We start from the raw sequence: 9,638 nt of genomic DNA on the forward strand, positions 1-9,638 counted from the left end.
TTGATGAAGGACCGAAGTTCGATGAAAATGGAAGTGATTTCGATGAAGATGAATGTTTATTTTTGAACCGGGTTCTTAACAGGTTGCCCATTCAAGAGGGGGCCGATGACAGCCATGACAATGATTCGACCATTATCAGTGGAGATGTGGTGGTTATAGGTGGAGTTGGGGCGAATGTTGGTGGTGGTGAGCCTGTTTTGGACGTCCCAATCTTGTTGCCGCAAGTTACGGGATCCTCTATCAATTTCAAATTTCATGAAGATGATAATATGGGGGTTGTCGTGCATAAACTTTCGGTGATTATCGCTATTAATTCGGTATTTCCAGATAAAAAAATTGAAGATATTAAGGTTGCACTTGATGTGGTGGGTCCAATAATATTTAGAGATAGCATTTGTCCCATGCAATACTCACGTTGGCTTCAAGAAAAAGATGATAACTTGATTCAAAATGGTGACTCAGCAACTATGAAGCTTTATGAAACAGTTACTGATAACCTTTTTTCAAATAGTGAGCAAAAGAAGGTTATCTATACATGTCGTAAAGGAAATAATATCAACAATCTTAAGGGTTCCGTGGGTAAATGTAAATTTACAAGAAGGCCACTCCAAAATATACATGTTGAGTGGTTCAAGTCCATAGCGAACGCTAGGCGGTCCAATGCTCCATTTGACCCGGGTGGTACTGGTCAGGAACCAGACGAGACGACCCGTAAAGTTAGCTTGTTTAGGCGGGTCATGATGATAATAGTAAATGGGAATCGGGTTGATGTTCCCTTCGACCCAGGTGGTTTTGGTCCAAGGACAAAACTCGAGGACGAGTTTTTTTTTCAAAGAGGGGGAGTACGATGCAAGGCTATCTTCTTATTTGAATTTTCAAAGTTTGTTTTATATTTTATCTTTTATATTTATGTTTATCTCTAAAGGTGTTAGGGTCTAGTATAAATAGAGGTGTTGGTGAACATTTATGTTTAGTTTTTTTGATTGATTTTTAATAGAAAAGAACGTTGTTCTTGAACCTACATGTTCGTTATGAGACTTTGATTAACAAAGTGATCTTGAGCCATTTGATTGCGTGAGAAACTGCATCAATTATCTTCATTCAAAATTGATTTCAACTGTTGTTATGGAATTTGTGACGATTTCATCATGTTTTATGCTAGTGTATGAACCTCAGATTAACAAAACCTATGTTCAAAATAAACACTAGTGTTTTGCTAACTTAGAAAGAGGGAAATAAAACTTTAGTCATGAAATCTTATGTGTTAAAAGGCAGGCGATTGTTTGTCTCTTTCCTTCAGCTTTTCTCAAAGCAGCTTCTGTGAGAATCCTCAAAAGGACCAAATGAACTCTGTTAAAACACATGAAGAAAATCTGGGGTCAAGACTGTCCAAATCATATCTAATGTGAGAATTGGTAATAAAACATGTACAAATGTAGCCAGATCTCTCAAAACATTGCTGAAAATGATTTTGGATTGAGGATTCTTTCATAAAAAACCTCCCAGTAAGTAATTTATTACTTATGAATGGGAAGGGTAAAAAGGGAAGAAGAAAATGAACAAAACTCAAAAGTGTGCTTATCTCAAAGCTCTTGAAGCCAAAAGAAAAAAAAGTATAAGCATAAAACACTTATGAGGTCAAAGTTGGGTAAACAGTGGTCATCATGCAACTGTGTGCTTTCATCAAATACATGAATCGTTCAGGTAACAATGGCATCTCCAGTAATTGTCCTTAAAAGGAGAATTTACAATCAATTGTCAAGAAAATGACCCTAAACAATGGTCAAAATAACTTGAGAATGATATGATCATGTTCTTACTTGAAAAGCTGTCAGATCCTTTTGATGTTATTTTCAAAACATCCTTTAACTATTTCTTAAGGTGTTTTTCTCAAATAAAACCGGATATATTACTTCATTTTCTTTGAATAATATATTTTGGACTTTTACTCATTTTTGATAGTAAAATGTTCATTTCTGGTCAGGATGTAATTTCCTTATTTTTGTGTGAAATTACTATTCCTAAAACTAATCAAAAGGAAATGGTACACATGTCAAGGTCATGTCAAGCTCAAGTTAGTTTATCACTAATCAAAAATTGATTGTAAAATGATTTTGAAATACTAAGATACTCCTGTTCTAATTCAAATAATTAGACATAAAATGAGTAGCCTTAGTAGAAAAGTCTTCATCTCTGGGATGCTAAACCACTGTCAGGGATACTGAACATGTGGCAAAACCTTGAACAAAGATTTCTGAGATAACTGCTGGCAATTTAATCTTGATAATATACATCTAAAATATATTTTGTTAAGAATAGCATTTCTGGTGCTCAACAGATATTAGACAAGATATTATGCTTTAACAAGCCAAAATCAAATTCTACATCTGAACAAGCAGATGCTAAAATTATTTGTCAAAAGTCAAAACACTGCTGCACAAACAGTTGTTATATTAGTGATCCTCATTATTGCCTTCAACCACTGTTGTACCTTAAATGCTGTTGTGCCTCAACATCTGCTCTCTAAAAGTCTGTCCACTGCTGAAAGTCAACCCCTGCTCCTTATAACTCTTGAAAAACACTGATGTTCAAAATCATTGTTCTATCCACTGATATACTATCCACTGATAGTAAATATCATCCACTGCCTCATTTTGTTACCGTTGTAACTACTGATGCTCAATCCATCAGTGGCTGTTAAAACAACTGTCCTCAATTATTTACCATTTCATCAGGGGTTGGCACGTGGTCAGCTTCTAGCCGTCAGATCATTATAACCGCTGCCACATCAGCATTCACTTTTTCCGCTGCATTTAATCTATTTTGTATCTTCCGATCTGGTCAAAATAAACAAACAAACACAATCATGAGTGCCTCCGATCCTAACACAATTAAAAAGTGCAAAAGATTAAAAATAAAAAGTATTACACTAAACACTTGTCTTCACCAAGTGATGTAAGAGACTTAGGCAAACATGGCCTTTGATTGTCAAGAACTCTTACGATCAATCTTGGATCCCGAGACGACTCACACACTCTATGATGGACAATGGATGATGGTGGTGGATGATGGTGTTGTGATGGTGGTGGGTGGTGGGTGGTGGGTGAAGTGTGAGAGAGGTGGTGTGCCAAGGGATGAGTTGCAAGAGCTCCAAACACTCCTATTTATAGGCTGAACAGAAGCTCGGGCACGACCCCGTGTCCACTGGGCACGACCCCGTGTCCATCTGACTCTCTCTTCATTAATTGTAATTCGCAATTTCATTAAATGCGTCTGCAGGAAGTTGACCACGCCCCCGTGTCCGCTGGGCACGGCCCCGTGGTGGGCAATAGAAGTTTCTATCACTTTGTCTTTTCTGCTGACACTTGGGCACGGCCCCGTGCTCACTGAGCACGGGGCTTGTTCAGTCTTCTGTCTTCTTTGTTTTGCTTGGGAAGATGTTGTCGGGAAGTCGGGCATGCACTTTTGTTCCTTTTCTTGTATTTATGTTAGATTTAGCTGTCTTTTTGCTTCTTTTGTTCATTTGAGCTCATTTGATCCTGAAAATACAAAAGGAAGACAAAAGCACAATTTTTCCAACATTAGTACTAAAAAGGGTTAGTTTTATGCCACAATTGATGTAATTTATATGTTGCATTTTGTGCACATCAAATACCCCCACACTTGAATCTTTGCTTGTCCTCAAGCAAAACTCTTTATAATGTGGCTTTTTTCATTCCCAAATGGAATGGGTAGAAGAGAAGGTTTTTGGGCTTGTCATAGAGTGTCGGGATTTCCAAGATTCTTTATTTAGGTTTTATTTTTATTTATTTACAATCCTATTCGTCATGATTTATTAAAAACGTTTCATAAGATAAATTACTTATTAGGGCATAACATACCTTTTTAAAATTTCATTTATATACAAGTTCACATACCTCACGGTGGATCACTCAACACTCGGCCGGAGGTGTATTTTTAGTGAATCACTCGAGAGCGGCATGGAACTTACTCCTATCATAGGCTTGCCAAGCAATCAATCCTCCTCCTTTTGAACTATATACCTTTGTAAATATCAAGAGGACTTTTTGGGTGAAGGGTTAGGCTTGGGCTAAAGGTGGGTGGTTAGGTTAGTGGTTAGTAAAAGGGCGAAAAGCGTAACAAAACGTCGGTTTTTGAAAGACTTTTTATTTTTCACATTTTTATTTTATTTTGATGAACCATTTGTTTCAAACAAAGTTATTTTTGATGAACTTGTTTGTTTATTTGGTTTCATCAATTTTTTTTTACAAGTCATAAGAAAAACCGAACGTTGTTACTAAAAGAAAGGGTTAAAAAAAAAGTTTTAGGTGGGTAAAAGGGTGATTGTTTTGGGTTAAGAAATGAAAAGGTTTAGGCTCAAAGGAGTTAACTAAGAGGATTTTGGGTAGGTGGTAAAATGAAAAATAATGGTGTAGAAATAAAAAAGGGTTAGTCCTAATGCCTCCATCATTTACTTACTCGGGTTTAAGTTGGTAAGGACCGAGAATGTATTGTCGTGGCAAGTTCTAGAGTCGTACGAACCAAGCGGCTATTCACACAAAAACGAAAAATGAGCATTTAGTTGTAAAGATATGTATTTGTGTGCTCAATAAAGACTCAAAACTCACTTTTGTGGGAATGGGTTTTTTATGTGATCAAGTATATATAATCAAATTTTAACTGAGCTTGTCATGCCGTTTCATAAGTTTCTTATGTTGGTTCTTTTTATCACGACGCTATCGGTTGTAAACTTGTAAAAATATAACCTTGTTAGAACTTGAATTCCCAACTTAAACTTAGACAAGTAAAAAGAAAATGATTTTTTTTTTTTGAAAAAAATTGGGGTGATTAGCGGTTCCAATAGAGTTTTGTGTAAGGCTTGTTATTAGGACTTGAAATATTCAAGGTTTTAGCATCCCCCCCACACTTAAATTACACATTGTCCTCAATGTGTCCCAAAAATAAGTTTTTAGGTTGATTAAATGTGTAAAAGGGTGTTAAAAGCAAAATTTTATGTTACTGGCATACTGGACACGGCCCCATGGTGACCGGGCACGGCCCCGTGTTCAGGTGCCAGTGACAAAAATTAATAAAGAGAAACAGAAGCCTGGACACGGGGGCGTGTTCAGTGAACACGGCCCGTGTCCAGTTACCTGAACTGGGCGATTTTCTGCAGATTGTGCAGCACGGGGGCGTGTTGGGCGGACACGGCCCGTGCTGAACTTGCTGTAATGAAGAAATTTTTGTCGGATGGCCCTGTTTTCGTGCATGGGGTGATGTTTCTCATTTCCCTTGTTATCCTTGACCATCCCGATTGTGTTTTATTCCTGCAAATTAAAATTAAACTAAAAGATTAAACTAAACTAAGGATAGTTCCGCGGAATGCCTCCATGGTGCGCCACGTTTATAAGGGTCCTTGGCTAGACCCAAAGTGAGGTTATATGTTTTCCGAGCGGGATGTTTTGCATCCCATGTTGCACCATCGGAGAGCATCATCCAAACTCGAATTAATAACCTTCATGTAATTGACCGGGTCATCGTCCTCTACTCTCTTCCCAACCCCAAACTTCACTTCCTTATCCCCATACTTCAAAGTGAGTGTTCCGTCATTCATGTCTACCACTGCTTGCGCGGTGGCTAGAAATGGCCTCCCTAGTATGAGGGGGACTTCGGTGTCTTCTTCCATATCTAGTATGACAAAGTCGGCCGGGTAGACGAAATTGTCGACTTTGACTAATAGATTTTCAGCGACACCTTGCGGGTATTTGACGGATCTGTCGGCAAGTTGTACACTCATCTTGGTAGGGCTCGTTTTTCCTAGGCCGAGTCATTTGAACATTGATGCGGGCATGAGGTTAATGCTAGCCCCAAGGTCGGCTAGTGCATTACGAATGGGGGATTCCCCGATCGAGCAAGGAATTGTGAAGCTTCCGGGATCAATCTTCTTTTGTGAGAGTTTGTTGGGTACGAGGGCGGAACATTCTTCGCCTAGGTTAACTAATTGCAATGATTCAATTTTCCTTTTATGAATGAGGAAGTCCCTCATGAATTTTGAGTATTTAGGCATTTGAGTTAGGACTTCGATAAAAGTAATATTAACATGCAACTGTTTTAGTAGACTTTTGAATTTTGTGAATTGCTCATTGGTCTTTTGACGAATTAACCTACCGGGGTATGGAACCGGAGGAGCCTTGATAGGCTCTTGAAGTAGAGGAGAAGCCTTCTCTTGTTGGAGCGGTGTTGTGCTTTCCTCAGTTGGTGGTGGCGGAGCTTCTTCGGGACCCACGGTACGGTTTCTTAATGTTATGAGATGGACTTGTGCTTTTGGGTTTGTTTCGGTATTACTTGGTAACGCGCCTTGTGGTCTCTCGGAGAAACTTTGAGCTAGTTGATTTATTTGTTTTTCAATGTTTTGTATACTAGCTTGTTGATTTCTAAAATTCGATTCCGATTGTTGAAATCAGTCCGAGTTTTTCTTTTCAGTGTCGGAGATGAGGCGAGATACAGTATCTTCAAGCCTTTCTCGCCCACCTTGTTGTTGAGGGAAATTTTGTGACTCATTTCGTGGTTGTTGAAAGTTTGTTCGTTGGTTTAGGCTTTGTTGGTTACTACTATTGTCGGGTTCTCTCCAACCAAGGTTAGGGTGGTTACGCCATCCTTGGTTGTAGGTACCCGTTGGAGGACCCGACGGCCTAGGTCTATTATCAATGTAGTTTACCGACTCTGGTTGATCATCTGTTTCTTTCATACAACTCCAATTTTCATGTGGCCCACCACACCTTTCACAAGCCATAACCGAGACCGTTTTTTGTCATTTCTAACTTTTTAATTTTTGAAGAAAGGGCCTCGATTTGGGCTTGTAAAGAAGTGCTTTCATCGACCTTATGGGAACCCGGGGCAATAGATTTATTGCCTCGGGGAGTGTGCCACTAAAAATTGGTTTGAGCAATTTCCTCGATGTGATTGTATATTTCATGTGGGCGGCGATTACCTAAAAGTCCCTCGGAGCTAGAGTCAAGTGTTTATCTTGTGTGTGGCAACAACCCATTATAGAAAGTGGATACTTGTTGCCATACTGCAAGACCGTGATGGGGACACTTTCGCAATAGCTCCTTGAACCTTTCCCAAGTTTCATATAAGGATTCCCCATCCTCTTGTGAATATGTATTAATTTCAGTCATTAATTTAGCCGTTTTAGCGGGAGGGAAATACTTATATAGAAATTTTTGGGCTAGTGCATCCCAGGTGTTTACCGAACCAACTGGGAGGGCGTTGAGCCAAGCTTTTGCTCGGTCTTTTAGTGAAAATGGAAACATTCGAAGGCGGATGGCGTCATTTGATGCTCTATTGATCCGCAGGGTATTACATATTTCTAAGAAATTAGTAATATGTAGATGGGGATCCTCGTCCGCAAGCCCATGGAAGGTTGCAGAGTTTTGAAGCATTTGTATCAAATGTGGCCGAAGTTTGAAGTTGTTAGCTTCAACATTCGGTGCATTGATAGCGGCGCCGAGATTACCCACGGTGGGTCGTAGCGAAGTTGTTAGCTCAGCTCTCTGTAACTCGGAAAACAAAAACTACCAGTGACACTGCTGGGCACGGCCCGTGTCCGACCAGGCACGGCCCGTGCTGAGCTCTGCAGAAGCTGAAAAATTAAGAAAATCCTAAAAAAAATAAATAGAAAATAAAAAAAATGATTAGGCCGCTGATTCCTAACTTTCTTAAAATCCTTCTGTCCCCGGCAGCGGCGCCAAAAACTTGATGCGTGCGAAGTGTAGTATGTTTTAGGTATATATTTTAAGCCCTTTTTACACTTTTTTAGCCAAGTTTTAAATTTATAAAACACGATATTTACTAACACTAAACACACATATGGGCAAGTGCACCCATCGTGGACGTAGTATAGTGTTGGTAAGATACCGAGGTCGTCAAGGACACAAGAGATTTTATTACCGGTTTATCCTCAACGTCTAATCAAATCAAAATTTTAGAAAAAGGTTTTTAAACTAAGAAAATAAAACTAACTAAAATGCTGAAAAATAAAATAAAAATAAAAACAGATAGACAAGATGAATCACTTGGATCCGACTCGTGTGTAGTGTAACCTTTGATTATTTTCGCACTTTTGCACTTGTTTAAGAGATTATCTTAGTTATTGTAGTAGGCCCCTCTTTTGAAGGTGACGTTACCCTCAACCCAGTAGTTTGAGTCAGCAAGGATACAATCCTGAAGGGTCGGATTATTGAAAGATAATTAATTAAGTTATTAATGCATAATGTGGTAGGCCCCACTTTTGAAGGCGACGTTACCCTCGGCTAAGTAGTCTGAGTCAGTAGGGATACAGTCCTAAGTAGCCGTGTTAAAGTTTTAATAGTGGTTTAACTTATGAGGGGATCAAAGAGTTTGGACCCCCGCCATCCAATACCTTTGGGTATTGAAGGAGGTCCTACTAAATTTGACCCAGGTCCTTTGCAGGATCTATACACTGAACAATGGCAAGACTCTTACCAAACCGTTCCCTTAACCCCCGACCAGGTAGCCAACATACCTCCATATAGACCGTGGAGATATGAATGGTGAAAATCTTTTATTTTATATAGACAGTAAAATAATGCCAAGACACCACAGACAAACGATAAGGAAGAATCACATTCAACATAAGAAACTAGTAATTAAAGTCATTAATACAAAACCAATTAAAAAGTGCAAAAGATTAAAAATAAAAAGTATTACACTAAACACTTGTCTTCACCAAGTGATGTAAGAGACTTAGGCAAACATGGCCTTTGATTGTCAAGAACTCTTACGATCAATCTTGGATCCCGAGACGACTCACACACTCTATGATGGACAATGGATGATGGTGGTGGATGATGGTGTTGTGATGGTGGTGGGTGGTGGGTGAAGTGTGAGAGAGGTGTTGTGCCAAGGGATGAGTTGCAAGAGCTCCAAACACTCCTATTTATAGGCTGAACAGAAGCTCGGGCACGGCCCCTTGTCCACTGGGCACGGCCCCGTGTCCATCTGACTCTCTCTCTTCATTAATTGTAATTCGCAATTTCATTAAATGCGTCTGCAGGAAGTTGACCACGCCCCCGTGTCCACTGGGCACGGCCCCGTGGTGGGCAATAGAAGCTTCTATCACTTTGTCTTTTCTGCTGACACTTGGGCACGACCCCATGCTCACTGAGCACGGGGCGTGTTCAGTCTTCTGTCTTCTTTGTTTTGCTTGGGAAGATGCTGTCGGGAGGTCGGGCATGCCACTTTTGTTCCTTTTCTTGTATTTATGTTAGATTTAGCTGTCTTTTTGCTTCTTTTGTTTATTTGAGCTAATTTGATCCTGAAAATACAAAAGGAAGAGAAAAGCACATTTTTTTCCAACATTAGTACTAAAAAAGGGTTAGTTTTATGCCACAATTTATGTAATTTATATGTTGCATTTTGTGCACATCAATTATGATCATCAGATTTTCTGATGATTTGTTCACCAGAATTTCTGATGAAGTGGTTTATCAGAAATTCTGATGAATACCCCACTTGTCTAAAAATCAGCTCTATCCTGCCATAATAACAAAAGCAACTTGACATTATTGGATATCATGATTACAAAGGCAACTTGACTGTTGGATTCAATGAAT

The 9,638-nt window shown here is 39.3% G+C and overlaps 1 non-coding gene across 1 annotated transcript; it reads left to right on the plus strand.

Moving 5' to 3' along the window:
• The first annotated feature begins 7,080 nt into the window (after positions 1-7,080).
• LOC118491815 lies at positions 7,081-7,187 on the plus strand. Its single transcript, XR_004892260.1, has one exon. It is a non-coding gene; the product is annotated as a small nucleolar RNA R71 (small nucleolar RNA).
• The last annotated feature ends 2,451 nt before the right edge of the window (positions 7,188-9,638 follow it).

Source organism: Helianthus annuus, chromosome 4 (assembly GCF_002127325.2).
Source record: "Helianthus annuus cultivar XRQ/B chromosome 4, HanXRQr2.0-SUNRISE, whole genome shotgun sequence".
Lineage (NCBI taxonomy): Eukaryota > Viridiplantae > Streptophyta > Magnoliopsida > Asterales > Asteraceae > Helianthus > Helianthus annuus.